The sequence below is a fragment of the Amblyomma mixtum genome, chromosome 3, assembly GCF_055824585.1.
Source record: "Amblyomma mixtum isolate Tamu chromosome 3, ASM5582458v1, whole genome shotgun sequence".
NCBI classification, from domain to species: Eukaryota; Metazoa; Arthropoda; class Arachnida; order Ixodida; family Ixodidae; genus Amblyomma; species Amblyomma mixtum.
Window position 1 is genome coordinate 199,681,432 of NC_143014.1, and position 13,625 is coordinate 199,695,056.

The following is a 13,625-nucleotide window of genomic DNA, read 5'->3' on the forward strand; positions in this document are numbered from 1 at the left end:
GGCCGCGCTTCGAGAAAGAAGACGCTTCGCTTTAAGCTCCCCCAGCCGCCCCCTCACGCTGTTGGCGTCCGTTGAAGACGGCAGTGGCGGGGTGCTGAGAAAGAATTAGCGTTACTAACGACCCCGCACACACTACCGATCCTTTATACTCAATATTGAGAAACAAATTGAGAGCAACTCGTAATCACGACCTGGGTCGTTAAGGAAAGGGTCCTGGCGAACGTACACACGTGAAAGACGATGTGAACAATGCCATTTCTTTTGATCAGTTCCAAAGATTCGTATTATTTGAAGTCTAATAGTCTAAAAAACTTTCTTATTCTTGCTTGAGGTAACTCTTCGTCATTCTAGTCAGTACTGAACGTGGCAATCAATGGTGCATGAAAATGTTCAGTCCAGTATGGCCACTTGGCCTCCGCGAGTACAAAGTCAATATGGAGGGCCCAAGCGTCTCCCTTCTGAAAGAGTCACTGAAGTTCAGTATAATTGCTCAGGCACCCCGAAATTTCAGCCACTCAACTTTCAATAAGGCTGCTCAGCCTCTCCTAGCTTCACGCCACAATGAAGGGCAGGCGTCTCCGCCCCAAATATACGTCTTAGTAGAGCTCCATGACGCAGTATGGCTAAACTGCGCAATCAATGAAACAGGGTCATACGCTATTTTGCTTTTCCAATGAATCAAGTAATTTCTCTTTGAGGAGTGAAAACACTTTCCGTCGTCGCTTTAAAAAAAGCTTTATCATGCAATCTTATTTGCTGTTTGCTTCTGTTGCTACCATATACGACGCATTTATAGGAGACGTCAATCTTAGAGTCATACACGAAAATCTTTTCGAAACGGTTCCCTTCACTTCTATGGAATGTCATCATCGAATTGCGATGGCACTAAAGTAGATTATATAAAATACTTCAGAATCCGCCGGGCACTCCGGGAGCAGCGACATCTTCCGGAGCGGCCTGGAACACTATGAAACGAAGTAGAAAAGCTAAAATCGGCATTAAAGGAAAAATTTAGCTAACTACTAATCGCAAAGCATGTCAGAAACTTTTTTGAAACAGGAGGAAGATCCGATTTCACTTTGCATATGGACAACTGATTCGGCGAGATTACGACTGCGCACACTGTGACCACAGACTCAGTTAACAGGACGCGCAGAAGTATTGATAGATAACAAGCACAATACACAAAAGCATATAGATAATCCATAAATCCGAAACCGAAACTGAAACCAGTGGGCACAACAAAACCGTTGAGAATTTTTACGGCAGCGGTGTCGCCAACGGTCGAAGCTGACGTGGTCGTTCCGCTCGAGCACTTCATTCCACTTCGTTCTGCGGCGGGTGTCGACTCTCCCGAACACTCCGCTGTTCTTGAGCGAGTGACTGACTGCCAACTCCGCTCAACCTCCGGGACGTTTGACGACATGGAACCGTGGGTCATTCTACAGCAAACCCAGCGACGCTGTATGATGAGCTGTATCGACATGTGTCTAAGTTTATGTTCCAACTTTGTTCTTTGTTCTTTGTGACTTGATTACTGTTCGACCCCCCCCCCCCCCTTATGTAATGCCCCCTGGGGCCCTTAAGGGTAAATAAATGATGATGATGATGATGATGATGACGCGCCAAGCAATATGAGCACACGACCGTTCCAGATGTACGCCGCTGGCTTTGTCCTGGCCCGCAAGGACAAGTTGGCGTCTGCAGAGGCCAGCAGGGCAGAGTCCTCCAAGCTGCCAGTACTCCTGCTGCCGACGCTGCCTGTGCTCCAGCTGCTGACGCTGTACACGCCCCTCCTGCCGACGCTGTCCAGTGCTCTCAGCGACAGTGCCTCGGAGAACCCTTCGTACCAGCCGATGCGGGTTCTCCGGCTGTGATGTTCACGGCCAGGGACGCCCACGGCTCGGCCACCGAAAGTGGTGCGCGTCTACGGGGCACATTGAAGGAGTGCCAGTCAGTGCAAATGTCACCCGACCTCTGCCCTGGCTGCTTCCATGAGCCGACTCAAGGGAACCCGAGCCGCACTTTCTCCGTGGAAGCGGTGCTGTACGGAGCTCGCTGGACTCTCCCCGAAGCTGCAACTTTAGCCCCTTGAGTGAGAAGAGCTTCGGTGATTTGAACGCTTTCCCAGGAGTCCGTGGAGAACTCCATCTTATTTTAGAGCGCAGCTCTTTGGCGTCCGTTCCTGGGTTTCGCGTCGTCGTCGGCGTTGTCGTCGGCGTCGGCCTCGTAACCAGCTCCGCCCCCCTTTCATCCGCAGCTGGGGTTGACTCACTATCGGCGTCGGCGGCATCAGTCAGTCGCTGCTATCTCTTCCCTCCTCCCTTTATCGTGTTGTCCGCTTGCTGCGCGCGCTTCTGCCCCCATCGTTTGCCGCTGGGTGTACACGCCGCTCCCCTCTTCCTGCGAGTCTCCGGTTGTCAAAGCGCCGGCTCGAACTTAATTCCTTTCTTCGCTCCTTCTCCAATGCAACCCCTGTGCGGTGGCAATCAGAGAGCCAGATCGGTGGCGGCGGATCTGTATATGTGCACCGCCCGAGCCGAAATTGCCGCTGCCGTTCGCCACTGCGAAATTATCTGCCAGTTATTTCTGAGCCATGAGCGAGACGACCGATGGAAGTCCTCCGTCTGCTAAAAAAAAAATTCTGTGATAGCGCGTACATGTGTTGCTCGATTTCTTTGCCTCAATCTATCGAAAAGGTGGAACAGCTTATTTGCTGCGCTCAAATTTCGCATTAGGAAGTAACGTAATCGTCGGTAATTTTTTTATTCGCTTAACTTGGTCGTTTCTTTATTTTTTCGTTATTTGGTATAAAAAAATCTATGGTATACAGCCTTCTCTGCCTGAATTCATGCCCCTGAGGGGTAAACTGCGTTGTGACACGTTGCAGACGCGTTACGTGCACTCTGCATGGAACCCTCGTCTTGCACTCTGCGTGGTTCTGCGCATTTACTTCACCACTACTGTCTTTTCTCTTCATTTTCTCTTTTCTTCGCAAGTCTTACTGCCGCTTTTTCTCGAGTTGTCTTTTTTTCCCAAGGGCGCACATTTGCTCTTGTAGTTCCTGTGCCTTTTTTTTCTGTTGTTTATCTCTGTCTTATCTCTACCCTCATTTCTTCCACATCCCTCGTCTCCGAAGACTTTTTCCTCACACACTCAAGAGGGACTCACCTCTTGACTTCGTCTCTTCAGCTTTCCTATCGCATTTACTGCACCCCTACAGTCTTTTTCCCCACTTTCCCGTTTCTTCCCCAGTCTGCTACCCGTTTTTCACGACCTTACTTGTCTTTTTTCTCCCCAGGGCACACATTTTCTCTTGTTGTTCCTCTGTTTATTTCTCTCGTTTATGTTTTTGTTTAACCTCTACCCGCATTTCTTCAAACCCCCCTGTCAATCCCCTCGTGTTTCTCTACTATCCTTTTCGCCTTTCTTCCTACTCTACTCCCAATCCCCCTGCTTGTTTATTTTCCCCATTCCGCTCATTTCTTCCTCTCCCATCCTCCACCCGCCTGGCCTGAAGGCCGCTCTACTCTCCCACGCTCATTCCCCCCCGCTTTTTATTCTCTGTCTTATTTAGGATTTCTTCATCCACTTTTTCCTCCCCCTCTTCTTAACCCACTTCCTTCCCTTCCATCCCTCCCTATCTTCCTTACTTTTTCAATCCCCTTTTAACACACCACCTAGCTCCCTCCTAACTCTATCAGTTCTTTTCCCCGCCCTTCTGTTTTTCTTTTTCCGCTCTTGGTGCATTTTCCTGTGCTCGAATCTCGCAGGGGATCCCCATACCATTATGGAGGACCGCTCTGCGAGAAACGTGCCTGACCCTGGCACAAGCGATCCCTCGCGCAGCCCAAGGCGCTCATCCCGCCACCAGCGCTCTGCCAACATGGTCGTTGCTCCGGCCTTCTTTCTACGCCACCTCCGACTCCGGGTGAGGGCCCTTTTGGAGGAGGCCAACAAGGGCCAGCGTGTCCGCCAAACGCCGGATGTCTCGGACCGTTTCAAGGACTCCCATCATCCACCAGCAACTTGTGACTAGGCGACAGCCAGCCCCCAGGGAACCCCGGCTGGCTCCAGGAACTCGTCGCCCGCGCGCAGCCCTTCTCCCTCGCCGGCGGTCACTCGCCTGCGGGCCCAGTTCCTGAAGGACCATCCGGAGCAGCAATCAGGCCCCAGGCGTCAGCCCAGGAAACCCCGGCGCACCAGGCCCCACCTGGAGACGGCTCCTGAGGACTTGCTCGCGGGAATCCCCCGAGCAACAGTGTCCTCAACACCTCACGGCTCGCCTTGCTCCATCCCCCCTGCTGTATTTCAACCCCCCACGCAGTGCAGGTCGAGCTGCCTGCTGCCACTGTCTCGCCCCAGGACACCTCCTCCATAGAGGCCTCTCCCCCAGGAGGGCCCGCAGGAGAGAGGTCCCCGGCACTGGAGAAGCTGCTTTTCACGGCCAGCCAGCAACTGCAGACTGCCACCTTCCGCACCAGCAATCCCACTCCACCGGTGCACCCCCCGAGGATTGTCTCCTTTCCTGCTTCGGCCAGGGCTCTGCAGAGGTAGGTAGCGAGCCCTTACCCTTCTGTTGCAGCCAGCTAGAACCAACGCGGAGCAGGCGGCTTGATCTAGGTGAACCGCAAAGCCGGACACCCGGCGGCTCGCCCACGCTCCCGGCTTGCCACCTTCCTCTTCCAGCCCCTCAAGAGGTCCCTTTCTCTCCAGAACGTCCTTCGGGAGGACTTCAGTGCCTACCTGTACTCTCTGCCTGGCGTCATGGAGGCAAGGATCAACCGCAAGCGTAACATCATCGCTGTGGACGTCTCCACCGCGGAGTCTAGGGCAGCCCTCCTGGGTCTCAGCTTCGTACTGTCCACCCCGGTCTGGGCTTTTGAGGCCTCCCGCCCGTATGGCTTTATCGCGGCTATCTTCGTCGTCGACCCAGAGGTGTCAGACAGGGACATCGCAGACACCATCGAGGCCTCTGTCGACATCCTAGGCATCTGGCGACGTGGCCACACCTTCACCGTGCGCCTCGCGGCCGCCGCCCCCACGCCCGGACCTGATCCAGATCGCCGGGATGCTGTTCAGGGTCCGCCCCTTTAAGGCCCTGCCCTTGCTGTGCTCTTAGTGGGGGGGCTACAACCACCTGGCCGCCTCCTGCAGGAGACCACTGCGCTGCACGTTCTGCAGTGGCCCCCACCATCACAGGGACTGCTCTGCTGATGCTCCCCGATGTCTGCACTGCGGCGGTCGCCACCGCGCGGAGGATCCTTCCTGTCCCCGCTGGCATGAACAGCGCAAGGTGACGACTGCTCTCCGCAGCACTGCGGACCCTGAGGCCCGCCTGGCAGCCATGGCCCAGATTTGTCACCAGCAGCAGCCCTCCAAGGCACCAGGGCCCGGGTCTTCCAGGGTCATCGGAGGGCCCAGCTATACCAAGGCCCTGCAATCACGGAGCTTCAGACCCTCCCGCCCTGCGGCCGAGGTCCCAGCCCGGACGCCGGCACAGGATGCCCAACAGACGGCGACTGCTGCACTACGGCTTGCCGTCCAGGCCCTCCTTCCACTGCCCCAACCCTAAATCAGGGGCACGTCAGCTGTGCATGCCTGCCCTCGCTGCCGAGAGCCCTGCCAGTCACCATCATGGCTTGCCGAAACCAAGCCCCCTCACGGCTTCTGGTCATGCAGTGGAACGTGAATTCCCTGCGTGCCCGTCGGGCGGACCTAAAAGATCTTTTCTTGCAGGGCTACCTGGACTATGATGTGATGGCACTCTAGGATACTCGGATCCCTGCACAATCGTCCCGCCTCCCCGGGTACACACTGTACTCGGGCCGCTCCTGCTGTTCCCTTCATGACTGCAGTGACGCTCCCTGCCTGGACGAGGCCCACCCCCTGGAGAGACCCCGCACCGCCATCTACGTTAGGAATGGGATTCCCCATATAGTCCTGGCAGTCGATGACCCTGATTTGGGCCACCTGGAGATCTGCGCTGTGCGTGTCTGCATGGGCAACACGGACACCACAGCGGCCTCTGTCTACCTACCTCACTGTGTGCCTTGGGATCCTTCCTGTCTTACGGCCCTTCATGCCCGCCTCGGTAAGGACGTCCTAATCTGTGGAGATTTCAACTCTCATCACAGGGATTGGGGCAGCCGAACCACGGCCACCAGAGGCAGGAAGCTCCTAGGTGCCATCACTGCAGCCATTCTTAGGGTCCTGGAGCCCACAGCCCCTACTTTTATCCGACCGGGACGCTCGTCCATTATCGACCTCGCCATGCTGTCGGATGCCTGCCATTACTCCTGGGATGGAGCACCGGACTCTCTGGGCTCGTACCACTTCCCCATCCTCCTAAACCCTTCCACCCGATGGCGTTGGAAGGAAAAGTGCATAAAATCACGAAGTGGCCCTTGTTCAGGGATCTCGCATAGGACATCCCCCATGAAGAGGACTTCTGACCCTTCTGGGCTAGTGTGCGCAAAGTGCCACCGTGTCCTGCTCCACCCTAGTGGAGGCCCGTGCCCCCGACTTCCGCCAACTGGGCCTCCCAGCTGCCAGAAGACGGGCCGAGCGGTAGGTGGAGAGCACGTCGCTGCCGGAAGACTGGACGGCCTACCGACGGATCGATGATGTCTGCCGTCGCCAGGCCAACCGCCGTGCTCGGGAGTGTTGGGGTGGCGCCTGCCAATCCATCTGCTCGGCTCGGCAGTCGGCGATGGCCTGGCGGCTCCTGCAGTCCCTGCTCTAGGTCGTAGTCAATCGCCAGATAGTCCGTGGTGCTGCCATTGGCCGCGGGGTATCCTACCAGTCACTTGCGGAGAAGCTGGCCGACCACCTCACCACGGCAGCCCGCCCGGGTCCAGGCCCCCCACTGGGACCTTCTTCCCAGTGCCCAATTCATTCTCCTCGCGCCCTTGCAGCTTCTGTTGGCGCGACCTCCCTGAGCAGCGACTTGATCACCCCCTACGAGCGCCACCGGTCCAAAAAGAAGAGCGCTCCTGGGGTGGACGGGCTCCCATTGCAGATGCTGCGGAACATGGATGCCCCGGGAAAGGCCCGCCTGCTGACCGCGTTTAACGACATCTGGTCGAGCGGCATCCTTCCGGAGAGCTGGACCACAGCCATCGTGGTCCCCATCCTCAAGCCCCGCAGGCCCTCCAGGGAGCCCTCCTCCTACAGACCTGTCTCGTTGATTTTGGCCGCCTGCAAGACCATGGAGTCGGTGGCACTCGAGTCCCTCACCTGGATCGCTGAGGCCACCAACTTCCTCCCTGAGAAGCAGACAGGATTCCGCAGGCACCGCTGCACCGTGGACTCCATCGCGGACGTGGTGTCATCCCTCGAGGAAGCGAAGCACCAAGGAGATGTCGCCCTCCTTGTGCTCCTGGATGTCGAGTCGGCCTTCGACGGTCTGCCTCACGGCACCATCGAGATGGCCTTGGACGAGCTGGGGGTGACAGGAAACCTCCGACGGTTCATAACCTCCTTCCTCTCCAACCGTACATGCACGTCGGGGTTGGCCGTGCCCTGAGCAGTCCTCACCCCATCACCACCGGGGTTCCCCAGGGTTCCGTCCTGAGCCCTTTCCCCTTCAACTTGGTCATGGCAGCTCTTCCTCGCTCCATCCAGCAGAACCGCTGCCACGGGGTACTTTTCTCTGTGTCCGCGGACGATGTGGCCCTCCGGGTCCGAGCTCCGAGGAAGCAGATCACCTCTGCCATACAGGCCCTCCAGCGTCCCCTCAAAGGGTTGCAGCAGTTCCTGGCGACCAAGGGGCTGTCTCTGTCAGCCACGAAATCAGAGGCTTTGTTTTTTATCCGAGGGGAGCACGAGCCATGGCTCGGATTGCTACCCTTCAGATAGATGGCACTAACCTCCCTTGGAAATCACAGGTGAAGTACCTTGGCCACACCATCGACCACCGGCTCACCTGGATTCCTGCTGACAAGGCCCTCCTGCCCCACATGGACCGAGTCGGCCAAGCAGTCCCATCCCTCCTCACCCGAGGCAACGGCTGCACCCACACATTGGCCATCCGATTCTTTGAGGCAGCGACGACATCAGCCATCCTCTATGCGCTCCCCCTAGTCACCCTCCGGGGCACCCGCCTTGATCGCATGGAACTCTCCCACAGGAAATGGATCCGCCATTTCCTGTGTGTTCCACGGCAATCGCACGTCCCGGCCACGCTGGCAGAGGCGGGCGTCTACCCGCTGAACCTCCTATTCCACCAGAGAGGCCTGACTCACACGGACCGGATCGCCTACGTTCGTGACGGCGGGGCCCTCCGTGCACGTCTGCAGGCCAATCCCAACTCTAGGATGGGGAAGCTCCACGCCCTCTACATGGAGGCACTTAGCCCTCACCAGGGTCATCCAGTTCTCTCCGCACTCCCCTCCCAACCACACTTCCTCTGCAGGTCACCCTGGGCCTCTACGGAGTGACCAAACGTCACTCCCCTGCCGCTGCACTTCGCCAGAAGAGTGCAAAGTGTCCACCCTCCTCTTCACCGATGGCTCGGTCCTGTCAGCAACAGGGAGGCAGCAGCTGCTCTGGCGCGCCCCAACTGCAGCAGACCCGGACCTGCAGACTGTCCTTCCCTGGCAGCTCCACTGCAGCTGAGCTGGCAGGACTCCAGCTGGCGGTGGACTTCATCGGGACCACTCTTCCTTCTGGCCCCGTCGCTGTTCTGTGTGACTCCCGGCCTGCCCTCCAGCTCCTGAGCAGGCCCCATATCTTGCAGACATAGGCGAGTGTCCTGCGTCCCCAACTGCATGCCCTAGAGGATGCTGGCTACCAGGTGTCCCTCCACTGGGTTCCTGGCCACGCCGGCATCCAGGGCAACGAGGACGCCGACTCCCACGCCAAGGCGGCCCACAACGATGGGTCACCTATGAGTGCCAAAGTAGCCCCGGTCGACTTTGCCCGGCAGCTACTAAGGTAGGTGGTAAGGGAACAGCACGCTGACAGGCGTATCGCTGCGTGGCGACCATTCCACCGCCGACAAGATCCCACGCAGGGAACGTGCCCTCCTGCTGCGACTCCGGATCGGCTATTCGTGGACGCCGACGCGGAAGGTTGTGGTTGGAAGAGCCTCCTCCCCTGCCTGTGCATCGTGCGGCGATGCAGGCACCCCGGGACACTTGTTGCATGCGTGCCCAACTTTTGACCTGCCCCGCAGCCGTCTCTTTGCAGGTTATCCTGCCCTCGGCATCCCACCAAACACGAAGGACCAGCTGCTGTTCCCGGCCCGGAACCACCTATTCGACTGCCGGGTCCTGCTGGCCTACCTCAAGGAGACCGGCCTTGACACCCTGATCTAGCCCCGCGGAGGCCTGGATCCGCAGCCCCTGCGGACTTGTGACCTCCAGGACATTCGGTACTCCCTTCCGCGTCCAGCTGGCCTGCAGTGAGGAGACCTGCCAGGGCACATTCCTCGAGGCCTGCGGACACCTGGACCTGCGGCCCCTTGTACCTGGACCCTGCTATACTTCCGAAACCTCCCAGCCTTGTTAAGATCTAGGAGACCGACTTCCTCGGCCGATGCTTGCACACCATCCCAGTGCATCGTGGCTCCTCCCCCCAGCCCGGTGCTTGCACACGATCCCAGTGCGCCGAGGCTTCCCCTCGGCGAGCTGTTGTTGCGGCGGCGGCGCGATTTCAAGACCCCTCCCCCCGCCAGGACAGGACCCAATGTTAGTGATGTGATGTTCGATGGTCGTGATGTTCGAAATGCGCATGTGCAGAACTTAAGGTCGCGGTATATTAGTCGCGGCTACACGACAAATCTCAATGGCCATTGAAACGATTGTCTTGTTTTACGCGAAGCTTGTGTGGCGCCATTGGATTGTACGCGAATACAATTAATTTGATAAATCTAAACTGAGTGTTGGTGTGCAATTTCTTCAGTGATAGGAGGTCTTTAGTAGTTATTAAAGAGCAGTTAAGTTGTCTTGAAAAGACACTGCCTTTTCTACGATGTGCTATCCCAGTTTCGTAGCGGTCTGGCAACCTTCGTACCACTGGCTTTTCTGTCTACTGCGATGGAAAGTATAAAGCTATTGCGCTTTAATCCAGACCGATGCAATTTTTATAATATTGAGCAGGCTAATAATTTATTACTTGCATAAAATAATGCGTCTGAAACCATTGTTACGACCACATGGAGTTTTATGCATGCACTGACATGATGTTGCCTACCTGGTTATGCGAGTCGATTGAGCCGATTTTTTAGAGCGAAAAAAGTGGTCTCAAGCCGTTTGATACAGAAAATGGTGGCGGTTTACATCGCCGTATACGCGGGTGGGCGCGCGAGCAATGGTGTAACAGGGTGCATAAAGGCGGTTTTGACGATCGGGACGAGTTGTTTCAACGTTTTGACATAGAAAGGAGACCGCACAATCGCTCTGCGACGAACTCGCCGTTGAACTGGGAGGTGTGCCCTGTCCGTGGAACGGGAAGTCCTGTGCGCGATGCGCTTTTTCGCCGCCGGTGGGTTTTAAGGCACCGTAGGAAATGAAGTAGACGTCGGCGCAGCCCAACCGACTGTGAGCAAATGTTTGCGGTGGGTTGCGGAGACATCAAAGTTAAGTCGCAGAAGGTGCGCGCTATCCGGCGAGACCCCACAGACAAGGTGGCGGCAAAGGAGGGCTTTATTTGATGAAAGTTTTGCCCCCCCCCCAAATATCCCAGCGTCGTCGGGTCCTCCAAGGATAAGGAAGTAATTACTCATTGACGTCCACCCGAGCGCAGCCATACGGCTACTAAGGAAAGCTACACAGCTTTCTCAGAAACTTCGTAGTTAAAGAAAAATTCGTCCTGGTCTGGGGTTCGAACCCGGGACCACCGTTCGAACCCGGGACCACGTCAATGAGTAATTACTCCCTTATTACAAATCTACTCCACCTTGGGGGATTCCCCTAAACATTTGGTCAACACTGTTCCCACTTCGAGTTATTGATCAATACGCTCTCGCGCTACCATAAGCTTGCCGTCCCGGTTAGCTCAATTGGTAGAGCGACGTACTGCTCCGGTGAAGCGGTGGTCCCGGGTTCGAACGCCGGACCAGGACGAATTTTTCTTTAACTACGAAGTTTCTGAGAAAGCTGTGTAGCTTTCCTTTGTAGCCGTATGGCTGCGCTCGGGTGGACGTCAATGAGTAATTACTCCCTTATTACAAATCTACTCCACCTTGGGGGATTCCCCTGAACATTTGGTCAACACTGTTCCCACTTCGAGTTATTGATCAATTCGCTCTCGCCCTACCATAAGCTTGCCGTCCCGGTTAGCTCAATTGGTAGAGCGACTGCTCCGGTGAAGCGGTGGTCCCGGGTTCGAGCCCAGAACCAGGACGAATTTTTCTTTAACTACGAAGTTTCTGAGAAAGCTGTGTAGCTTTCCTTTGTAGCCGTATATCTGCGCTCGGGTGGACGTCAATGAGTAATTACTCCCTTATTACAAATCTACTCCACCTTCGGGGATTCCCCTAAACGTTTGGTCAACACTGTTCCCACTTCGAGTTATTGATCAATTCGCTCTCGCCCTACCATAAGCTTGCCGTCCCGGTTAGCTCAATTGGTAGAGCGACTGTTCCGGTGAATCGGTGGTCCCGGGTTCGAACCCCGGACCAGGACGAATTTTTCTCATGCAAATCATGCAAATGCTTCCGGGGGGAGCCCTGCTACTAGCCACCGCAACATTGGGGCTAATTGGCTGATTGCGCGGTCAGCGTCTCGCGGTGTCGTCATTTTGACACCACACTCTCAAAATTGACACAAAAGTTGAGAGCAACTCGCAATCGCGAGCCGGGTCGTTAAGGAAAGGGTCCTGGCGAACGTACACGCGTCAAAGACGATGTGAACAATGCCATTTGTTTTGACCAGTTCCAAAGATTCGTACTATTCGAAGTTTAATAGTCTAAAAAAATTTCTTATTCTTGCTTGAGGTAACTCTTCGTCATTCTAGCCAGTACTGAACGATGCAATCAATGGTGCATCAAATTCTTCAGTCCAGTGTGTCTACTTGGCCTCCGCGAATACAAAGTCAATATGGAGGGTCCAGGCGTTATACGTTCAGTATAATTGCTCAGGCTTCCCGAAATTTAAGCCACTCAACTTTGAATAAGGCTGCTCAGCCTCTCCTAGCTTCACGTCACAATGAAGGGCAGGCGTTTCCGTCCCAAATATACGACTTAGTAGAACTCCATGACGAGGTATGGCTCAACTGCGCAATCAATCAAACAGTGTCATACGCTATTTTGCTTTTGCAATGAATTAAGCAATTTCTCTCTCTTTGAGGAGTGAAAACGCTTTCCGCCGTCGGTTTAAAAAAAAGCTTTATCATGCAATCCTACTTGCTGTTTGCTTCCGTTGCTACCATATACGACGCATTTATAGGAGACGTCAATCTTATAGTCATGCACGAAAATCTTTTCGAAACAGTTCTTTTCACTTGTATGGAATGTCATCATCGAATTGCGATGGAACTAAAGTAGATGATATAAAACACTTCAGCATCCGCCGGGCACTCCAAGAGCAGCGACTTTTCAGGAGCGGCCTGGAACACTATGAAACGAAGTAGAAAACCTAAAATCGGCATTAAAGGAAAAATTTAGCTAACTACTAATCGCAAAGCATGTCAGAAACTTTTTTGAAACTGGAGGAAGATCCCATTTCACTTTGGACATGGAATACTGATTTGGCCAGTTTACGACTGCGCACACTATGACCACAGACGCCGTTAACTGGACGCACAGAAGTATTTATAGATAACAAGCACAATACACAAAAGCAAATAGCTAATCCATCAATTATTTATTCTTGCTTGAGGTCGTTCATCGTCATCAGTACTGTACGTGGCAATCAATGGCGCATCAAATTTTACTGTCCAGTATGGCAACTTGGCCTCCCCGATTAGAAAGTCAATATGGAGGGTCCAAAAGTCTCCCTCTTGAAAGAGCCACTGACGTTCAGTATAATTGCTCAGGCTCTCCGAAATTTGAGCCAGTCAACTTTCAATAAGGCTTCTCGGGCTCTCCTAGCTTCAAGCCACAATGAAGTGTAGGCGTCTCCGTCCCAAATATACGACTTAGTAGAACTCCATGACGCAGTTGGCTCAACTGCGCAATCAAGTAGTGTCACAAGCTATTTTGCTTTTGCAATGAATCAAGGAATTTCTTTCTCATTGAGGAGTGAAAACACTTTCCGTCGTCGCTTTGAGAAAAGCTATATCATGCAATCCTACTTGCTGTTTGCTTCTGTTGCTACCATATACGACGCATTTATAGTAGACGTCAATCTTCGAGTCACACGCGAAAATCTTTTCGAAACGGTTCCTGCCACTTCTGTGGAATGACATCATCGAACTGCGATGGCACTATAGCAGATGAGATAAAAGACAACTTAAGCATCCGCCGGGCACTTCAGGAGTAGCAACTTCTTGGGGAGGGGCCTGAAACACTATAAAACGACGTATAAAAGCTCATATTGGCAATAAAAGAAAAATTCAGCTAACTACTAATCACAAAGCTTGCCAGAAGCTTGCTTGAAACTTCAAGATCCGATTTCAGTTTGGACAACTGATTTCGCCAGATTACGACGGCGCATACTGCGACCACAGACGCAGCTAAT